Below are 7,889 nucleotides of genomic sequence, written 5' to 3'. Positions count from 1 at the left end.
GACGGCGGTGTGGGTGTATTACATTTACAGATTAAGGGGCGGTAATATTATAATAAGATCCCTTTGCCACGTCACCAAGGGAGTGAAATCTGACGCGCTGGTTTTCTCAGACGCTTGCAGAAAAAGGCTTCCCAAAACAAAGTTACTGGGTTAATCTTTTTCACGTTTCCTTGGTTGGTAGATGCACCTGGGACCTGATTATAGCACTTAAAACCTGGAAAAGTCAGATTTTCATGATATGTCACCTTTAAGTGTTATCTGACATTATCAAGATTAATTTGTTCTGACACAGTTTAACACAGTTTTACCATTTTCTAAACTATAGCGAATAAACTGTGATAATGTGAGAAATGTTGAAAGTGTCCGAATAAATTTTGGGTTAACTGTATGTAATTAAAACATTACGTAATTGAGTGCAGAAGTGAAGGTGAGTAATCTTACCTGGCGCTGAGATTACAGTAGCCAGTTTGAACAGTTTTACGCAATTTGGCTTTTGATTTTATTTTTTTATTTCTTTGCCGGGATTCAAACACATCGAAAATGTGTGCAGTATTAAGAGTGTTTACAGAAGTTCACGTTGGCCAAAACACACAAGGAAACATGTTGTGAAAAAAAAAATTTGTCGGCAATCACAGACATTCACATTCAGACGGGATTAGATTTCTCAGAGGACCACTGAGTTTGCCAAAAAACAGTACACTGTTAGACATTTCTGTAATTTCTACAGTTATTTACTGTATATCACCCAGTATAATAATGCAGATTCTCTTTACAATAAATAACTGTAATTCTCTTTGCATCATGGGAATTTTCTGTGACGTCAAACATCACATACAGAGACTTACTGTATTTTTTAAATTGCTGTATACTACTGTATTTGCCACAACGACCTCTTTGGCACCATTCCATCAAGATTTTTCCTCATTTCTTACATTTAGATTGACAGGATTTGCCTTAAACCGTGTCTACAACACTTCAGCAGCTTGAGGCTGTCTACATTGGACGTGTTAAAGCAGCACTTGCAAAATGCAAATCTGCTTGTCCTTCCTGAGCTGAGCTGTGTTATATTAAAAGCAACAAAGCACACAATTATTGCTTTACTGGGTGGCTGGCGTGCTACAAATAATGAATGGAAGACGTTAAATATTATGTCCAATCATTTACTGTATTATACCATGAATAAAACAGCTTGTGAATAGTCACTTACATGTTATAGCCTACAGGCTACCTCAGAAAAGAAAACAATATAACTTATGTTAACGAGTTGGAGCCCACTTCAACTTTTAGAATGTTTTATTAATTGAATAGGCTATATGTGAGGAATAAAAGTTTTGGACGCCACAGACGTTTTTGCGGAGTAGGTGGTGGAATTTTCACAAATTTGGAATTTTGGAATTTTCACAAAGAATACAGTAATTTAATGAATTGGTTCACATAAATACAGTGATCTGATCATTAAAGAGCTTGAAAAACACATTATTGTAAGACACATAATTTGTGTTTCACTATAAAACTGGTTTTGAAAGCTGAGACTTATTTTAAAAGTAGGCCTACCAAAAGCACAAAGCTTATTGCTATTGGGTGGCTGGCACACTACAAATAACGAATGCAATGGAAGACATTAAATATTATTTCCAAGAATACTGTCCCCGCGAGTATGACACATGGTATGATTTCTGCTAATAATCCCACACATATTTGTAGTGTATTAAAAAAAGGGTTAAATAAGAGAGCTAATGTATTAAAAAAGGGTTAAATAAGAGAGCTACAGCGCCCCCCAAAGGAATGTCGATTGGGTGTGTGAGCTGATGTTAAGATAAAAAGTTGTTCCTGTTCAGTCTGTTAATAAATATCATATTCTTGATATTAAGCTGTTTCCGCGAGTCCTTAAAATTGACTCTCCCTCATCCCAGTAAGATTATGTGGCCGCTTGGACACAACAATATTCAAATCAATTCCGGTAGCCTGGCAATTTATCCCGGTGCTCTCAATCCGGGCCATTTGCATGCGCATTAAAGGCTATACTCTCAAAATATTATAACTTTAATTTCTACGATTTAAATTCTCGAAACATTTCGACTTTATTCTCAAAATATTTCGACTTTAATTTCGTAATCTTAGATTTTTTTTTTTTTTTTAACGTGGCACTAAAACACCGTCGTATAATTCTTTGCAATGATTTGTATCGTGAAAAGCGCTGTACAAATAAACTTGAATTGAATTGAATCTATATTAAAATTAATGAATTACAGTAGTATACTGATGACTTTGATTTTTTTACAGTAATTGCACTGTATTACATGAGTACAGTACCATGAAGTTACTGTAAAACTGAAATACAGTTACGATAGTGTAAATCTTAATTACAGTAACTTACTGGCAACAGTGTTGAAATGTCTAACGGTGTAGGTAATTTGCTGGAATTATTACAGAGGTTGTGTGAGAAAAACAGACTTGGCAGATTCGGACGGATTAAAATCGCAAAGTACGTCTGAGAAACACAAGTTTCTCTAATGACCCCCTGGAAAACTAGTCCCATCCGAATAGGGTTTTAGTCTATTTATTTGGCTTCAGAATATGTGTGTACAGTGCATGTATATACTGCACTATGCATGAATGTAGTGTTGTCGACATGCAAGAGAAAAGACGATCCATGCAAAGCTTACAAAGCGTAATCTGCATTATGCCTCTGGCAGTCCAGTGAATGATTTCCAGTCTAATGTGAGCAAAGCGCAGCTCCATTTCTCCTGCAGTGTACATCATGCTCTCACAGCATCGACACAATGGCCAGCTGATAGTCTGATTGCACTTTAGCATTTCCCACTGCTCTGCTAATTGCAGTGACTGCAGCGCTGGTGTTTGCTGCTGTTCTACCTCAACATTGTTAGGAATTCTGAACAGATGTCGGATAATATTTGGATTGTGCTGGATGCCTTGCTTATCTGTTACAATTTAGGCCTGTGAACATCAACAGGCTTGTTAATCTCAGTTGAGCGTTCATTTGTGTCTCCAGCTTCTTGCAACCTAAAAGCAGCCTTTTCGCAGTGTAATTTTGTTCACTATGCATTCGCTGAATAGTTCATAATAAGGCGTCTTTTTTAATCTTTTCAAGATCCTACCAGGTGCATTAGATCAAATTAACTAGATCCCGGCTACAGAAACCTGGGTCATCTTGTATGCCACAGCATATGTTTAGAAAGCCATTTCCTCACCTCAGAGTATGGAAGCATGAAGGCAAGGTTAATGTTTAACATCCTTAATGTGTTTTTTGTTAGGATAGACTGTTTCCGACAGCACAGGCCCATTAAACTTAACCAACACACCCAATGTGCCAACTTGGCATTTTTGTTAAAAAGATAAAGCCTCGCAGACTTTCCCACGTAGTAATCCATTCATGAAAATTATGAGCTGTTCATCTACATCCCAGATTTTTCAGGCACTTTACTAAGGCTACACAACTAACTGAAATAAAGCCAACCTAGTCAAATGGCTTGGTGTGATTATCAAAATGCAAAGGATGTGGTTTAATTAGATATATGTGCTGTGTGTTTCAAAGTGAAGCATGGCACTGTGTTCTTACACGTGAGCAGCTTATCTACCAGTGTTTGCAGTGTTTTAGAGCGGCTCTGTACACAGTAAATGCTGCTCCACACAAACTCCATCTCTGTATGTGCTCTGATTATGTCACTTTGACATGCATTTGGGAATGCAACATGCACCAACCATCCTCCCATACTTGTAATGAGAAGCTCTTATCAACAAAAGAGAAGATTTAAGGGCACACTGCATCTTTCCATCAAAATAAAAGTTTGGTTTATTGTTTGAAAATGAAAAAATTAAGACAGCCATACATATAAGTATTGTAATTTTACAGCTGTAATATAAAATAATAATAGTAATTTTATTTATTTAATTTTATTTATGTATTTATTCATATTAATTTATTATTTATTTAATCCCCCCCTCCCCCAAATTGTGCAGCCCTGTTGCTTTGTCTGTGCCTACATAGGATAGAATTATGTTTTTTGTTTAATGCAGGACTAACTGAAGGATCTGCATTATTTACTGGGCCAAACAGTGTTCTGTACGTTGCATTGTAGTGACTGTAGCAGAGAAAGTCATATGTGTAGTCTGGAGAGACCAGATTTGGAACTGTTAGATAAAAACTTCCTCTGCTGCTCCGAAGGCTTCTTTCCTCAGATATTCATCTCTCTGTCTACATGTGATAGAATCGTGTTATATCCTGTAATGATGGTTTGTTGGCAAAATATAAAGCATCACAGCAATGCCAGCAAATCTGAGACTGTTTATCTGAACTGAGTTCCATTTCATCAAATTGTTTGTTTGACCACTGAACCATTTTACAGTCATACAGCATAGCTGGTTAGGCATACTCTTCTTCATAGTTGGATCTGTTCTGTTGAGTTCATGGTTGCATTTTCTCAATGTTTGATCTAAATTGAGCAATTTTCTGCTTTTTATCCGGTCTAATGTTGGGGATTATTGTTAGATTGATTTAAGATTGTGAAACAAGCAAATGGCCATATTTGCAGTATCAGAGGCAAAGAAACAGCTTTGAAGTCACCTCAGATGTGTTTGAGGAGGGATAAAATGATGCAATCTCTTGAGGAAATGTGACACTTGTTCAAGCAGAGTTTTAACTGCCTTTGTTATCGGACCTTCTGACATAAATCTCTCAAGCGAAGTGTATTTTACAAAGAGTAAAATTACACACAGTCAGGAATTTGCAGTTTGCTAGTTTGTCAAGCATTTTTGAAAGCCCTGAGTCTATTCCTGTTATGTTTCTTTTCACACTGCTCAGAATTGATTCAGATTTAGAGAAAGTTTACTCCACAATGAAAGTTAAATGAAAGAATCATTCACTCACCTTCAGGTCATTCCAAACCTGTATAACATTTTTGCCTGCATGAATAGAGGGACAGAAATATTTTAGGTTTCATTAAAAATAATTATATTTTTGTTTCAAAGATGAACATAAGTCTTATTTGGAATGGCACGAGGGTGAGTAAATTATGACAGTATTTTCATTTTTGGGTAAACTATCCCAATTATATATGCCATGGAGCAAGTGGTTTTTGATTAATTTAAAATTGGTTGACTTTAGTGTCCTGCTGAACTAAAACTGAATTGCTATTTTATATTGCATTACATTAATGAATAATATGAATAAAAACTTGCAAGAAGAACTAAGGATCATTAGGAAGTTACTTAACAATTACTTAAATTTGTTCTTTTAGAGCTTTTGCAAAGTAATTCAGACATCTGCTTTAGAATGCAGACATCGAGAACCACTTAACTGAATACGGTACAGGATCTGAATATGAACCAGATTCATGCTAGTGCATTCATTGTTAGTCAGTTGCTAATGCAGGCTAGATGGTAGGTTGTTGCTAGGTGGTTGGTAGGCTGTCACTAAGTGGTTGCTAGGGTTTTCTGCATAGTTTTAAGATAGTTTCTAAGGTGTTGCGATGGTGTTCTGGATAGCTAGGTGGTTAGGGAAGTATATGAGAAATATATCTATAGAAAGCTTGAAATGTCTACTTTTGCATTTCTCTGTAATTGCACGACCACTGTACGGCAGAGATGGCGAATCGGCATAGTCAGCTTCATCTTTGCAGCTGACACGGACTCAGAAAACACTAGTTTTTTTAATAAATAATTAAAATACCTCCTTGCTATTTTTTTTTCCGACACATTCATAGTCATTACTTTTGGTGGTGCTTTGCGGCAAGATTTATGCATGTGCTTGAGCGTGGAATAGGCTATTAAAGGCTATTATAGGCTATTAAAGGCTCATTATTAAATGAATATTCAACATGTGATTAGTCAACTAATGGCTTAAATGAACAACTACTAGTCGACTAGAAAAATTTTAGTCAGGGACAACCCTATTTTTTTCTTGGTGATTGGTACGTTTTCTTTCCTCACCAGTTTTGCCATCTGACATGCAAAAATCTAATAAAACAAAGATAATAATAATAATAATAATAATAAAAACACTCTACCCTACAAGCTTCATGATTTGAGGCATCATTCATGTTCATAACACAAACAATGTGGAAGTGTTATGCACCAACGTTTAGTATGGTTACAGGTTGTAAAAAACAGCACTAAATGGTTTAACTTTACACTGACATGAGGTGAGGGTGAAGCCAGCAAGCACAATGGAAAGCTGAAGTCTGCTGTGAATGGGAGGAAGTGTTGCACAAGAGGAAGTGGCCAGAGCACCTCCCAGCACTTTACCACCGGGGCAGTTTAGCCTACAGTCATTACATGAAGAAGGGGCAAAAGTCGCCTTGAATATTAAGAACATGATTACCACAAATCTAGCACATCCCCTGCCCTGCTCAAACCACACATCTGCAGGCTCGAGCCTGTTATGGTTTTATGATGGATTGATGAAGTGCATCCATTAGACCAAAGCTGTGCACAATAGTTGTTTTGATTACTTTTACTCAAGGCGACACACTGTTTGTTTCTGTGATAATGGACGAACGATTCAGGTTAGTATGCAGTGTGGTATAACAGGCCCACATAAAACTGAAGGAAGTCTGAAGCAAGTTTGAATTCAGGAACTTAACATGCACTGAGTGATTAGGTTGTGAGAATCCATTAGCCTGAAGGCTTTAGTGTGTTAAAGCTTATTTCTGGACTTTGAAGTGCGAAATTATGGGGAAAAAGACTTTAAAAGATATATGTGTAGAGGAATTGAAATAGGGAAATGCTGTTTAAAAGCTCATGCAGTCAATGATATCACAGCTCTGTTTCTTTTAAATTTGCTTATTTTTAGCTGTTTTAATGAAAACTCTTTCTCTTCTCTCTTTTCAGACTGTTAGTATTTCTGTAGGATTGTGACCTTGGCGAGTGCCTGGATAGGCCTCCCTTCTGTCACCTCCTCTGCTTTTCTGCTGGTAAGCATCTCCAAACACAATCACAGCTCTATTACAACTACTGTGCAGTTATTTTACTGTATGAACTGTTGTGAAGTTACTGTTTTGTTATAACTAGCATATTAATAATACTTTTTCAAGGACAGTTAGCCTAAGAAGTCACTTCTTCTTCTTCTACAAGTCAACATGTAACTGTACTACCAGAACTATTTTAAATTGGTCATTTCATGAAAATGTAAATTTTGGAAATTTGGGTTTGGTAAGTATATATGAAGAGTTTGGTTCCAAAACTCTATAAATCCATTTTGATTAATTTGAGTAAAAATGTGTTTTCTTTACCAAGAAAGTGGCAAGATGAAAACCACTATTTTCTGTTTCAAACTTTCACATTGCATCTTTAGGTTATAATAACATTAAAAATTAAAATCCAGATTTTGATTTTCAAAGATTTATTATAAAATGTTATTTTTTTCCCAAAATGCAATAAATCCATGATACTTTTTTTTTCTTCAGAATGCAATAAATCCATTGAATCAATATAAAAGTTATTTTTCATATTGAAACTGTTGAAAATACACAACATAGTAAGTTGATCCACATATGACAGCCTCTGAACTTGGTCAATACTAATCTTATATCCTATGTCTTATATAGGCTACAGGCACTGAACTAAAAATACATTCAATCAGTCATCGCTCCCAAAATGAATTCAACAGGTCATCTTGTTAATGCTATAAATTAATTACAAAAATAAAAGAAAATTTAATCATGAACAAGAACATGAACAACCATATCACATTAAACCACAGAAATTCCAAAATGACATTTCCCTTACATTTATCTTCCAAAAGTGCATTCATCTTTGCCATGTTACATTCATTTAGCTGACTAGTGCTTAGTTGACAGCCTACGCTGTATTAACAAAAACATTAATGGCATTAATAAAAACACTTACACTGACAAGCTACGCAATATCAC

At 35.8% G+C, this 7,889-nt stretch overlaps 1 protein-coding gene across 1 annotated transcript in view; it reads left to right on the top strand.

Annotated features, from left to right (window-relative positions):
- Positions 1-7,889, top strand: part of LOC107681462 (protein FAM49B-like) — a 91,061-nt gene that overhangs the window by 29,326 nt on the left and 53,846 nt on the right. The window contains exon 2 of the mRNA XM_016477768.1: positions 6,850-6,932. The gene's annotated coding sequence lies outside the window, so the exon portion shown is untranslated. The remainder of the gene's footprint in view (positions 1-6,849; positions 6,933-7,889) is intronic.

This window comes from Sinocyclocheilus anshuiensis, unplaced genomic scaffold (genome assembly GCF_001515605.1).
Source record: "Sinocyclocheilus anshuiensis isolate Anshui unplaced genomic scaffold, SAMN03320099.WGS_v1.1 scaffold1924, whole genome shotgun sequence".
Taxonomy (NCBI): domain Eukaryota; kingdom Metazoa; phylum Chordata; class Actinopteri; order Cypriniformes; family Cyprinidae; genus Sinocyclocheilus; species Sinocyclocheilus anshuiensis.
This window is presented reverse-complemented; position numbering and strand designations above follow the sequence as displayed.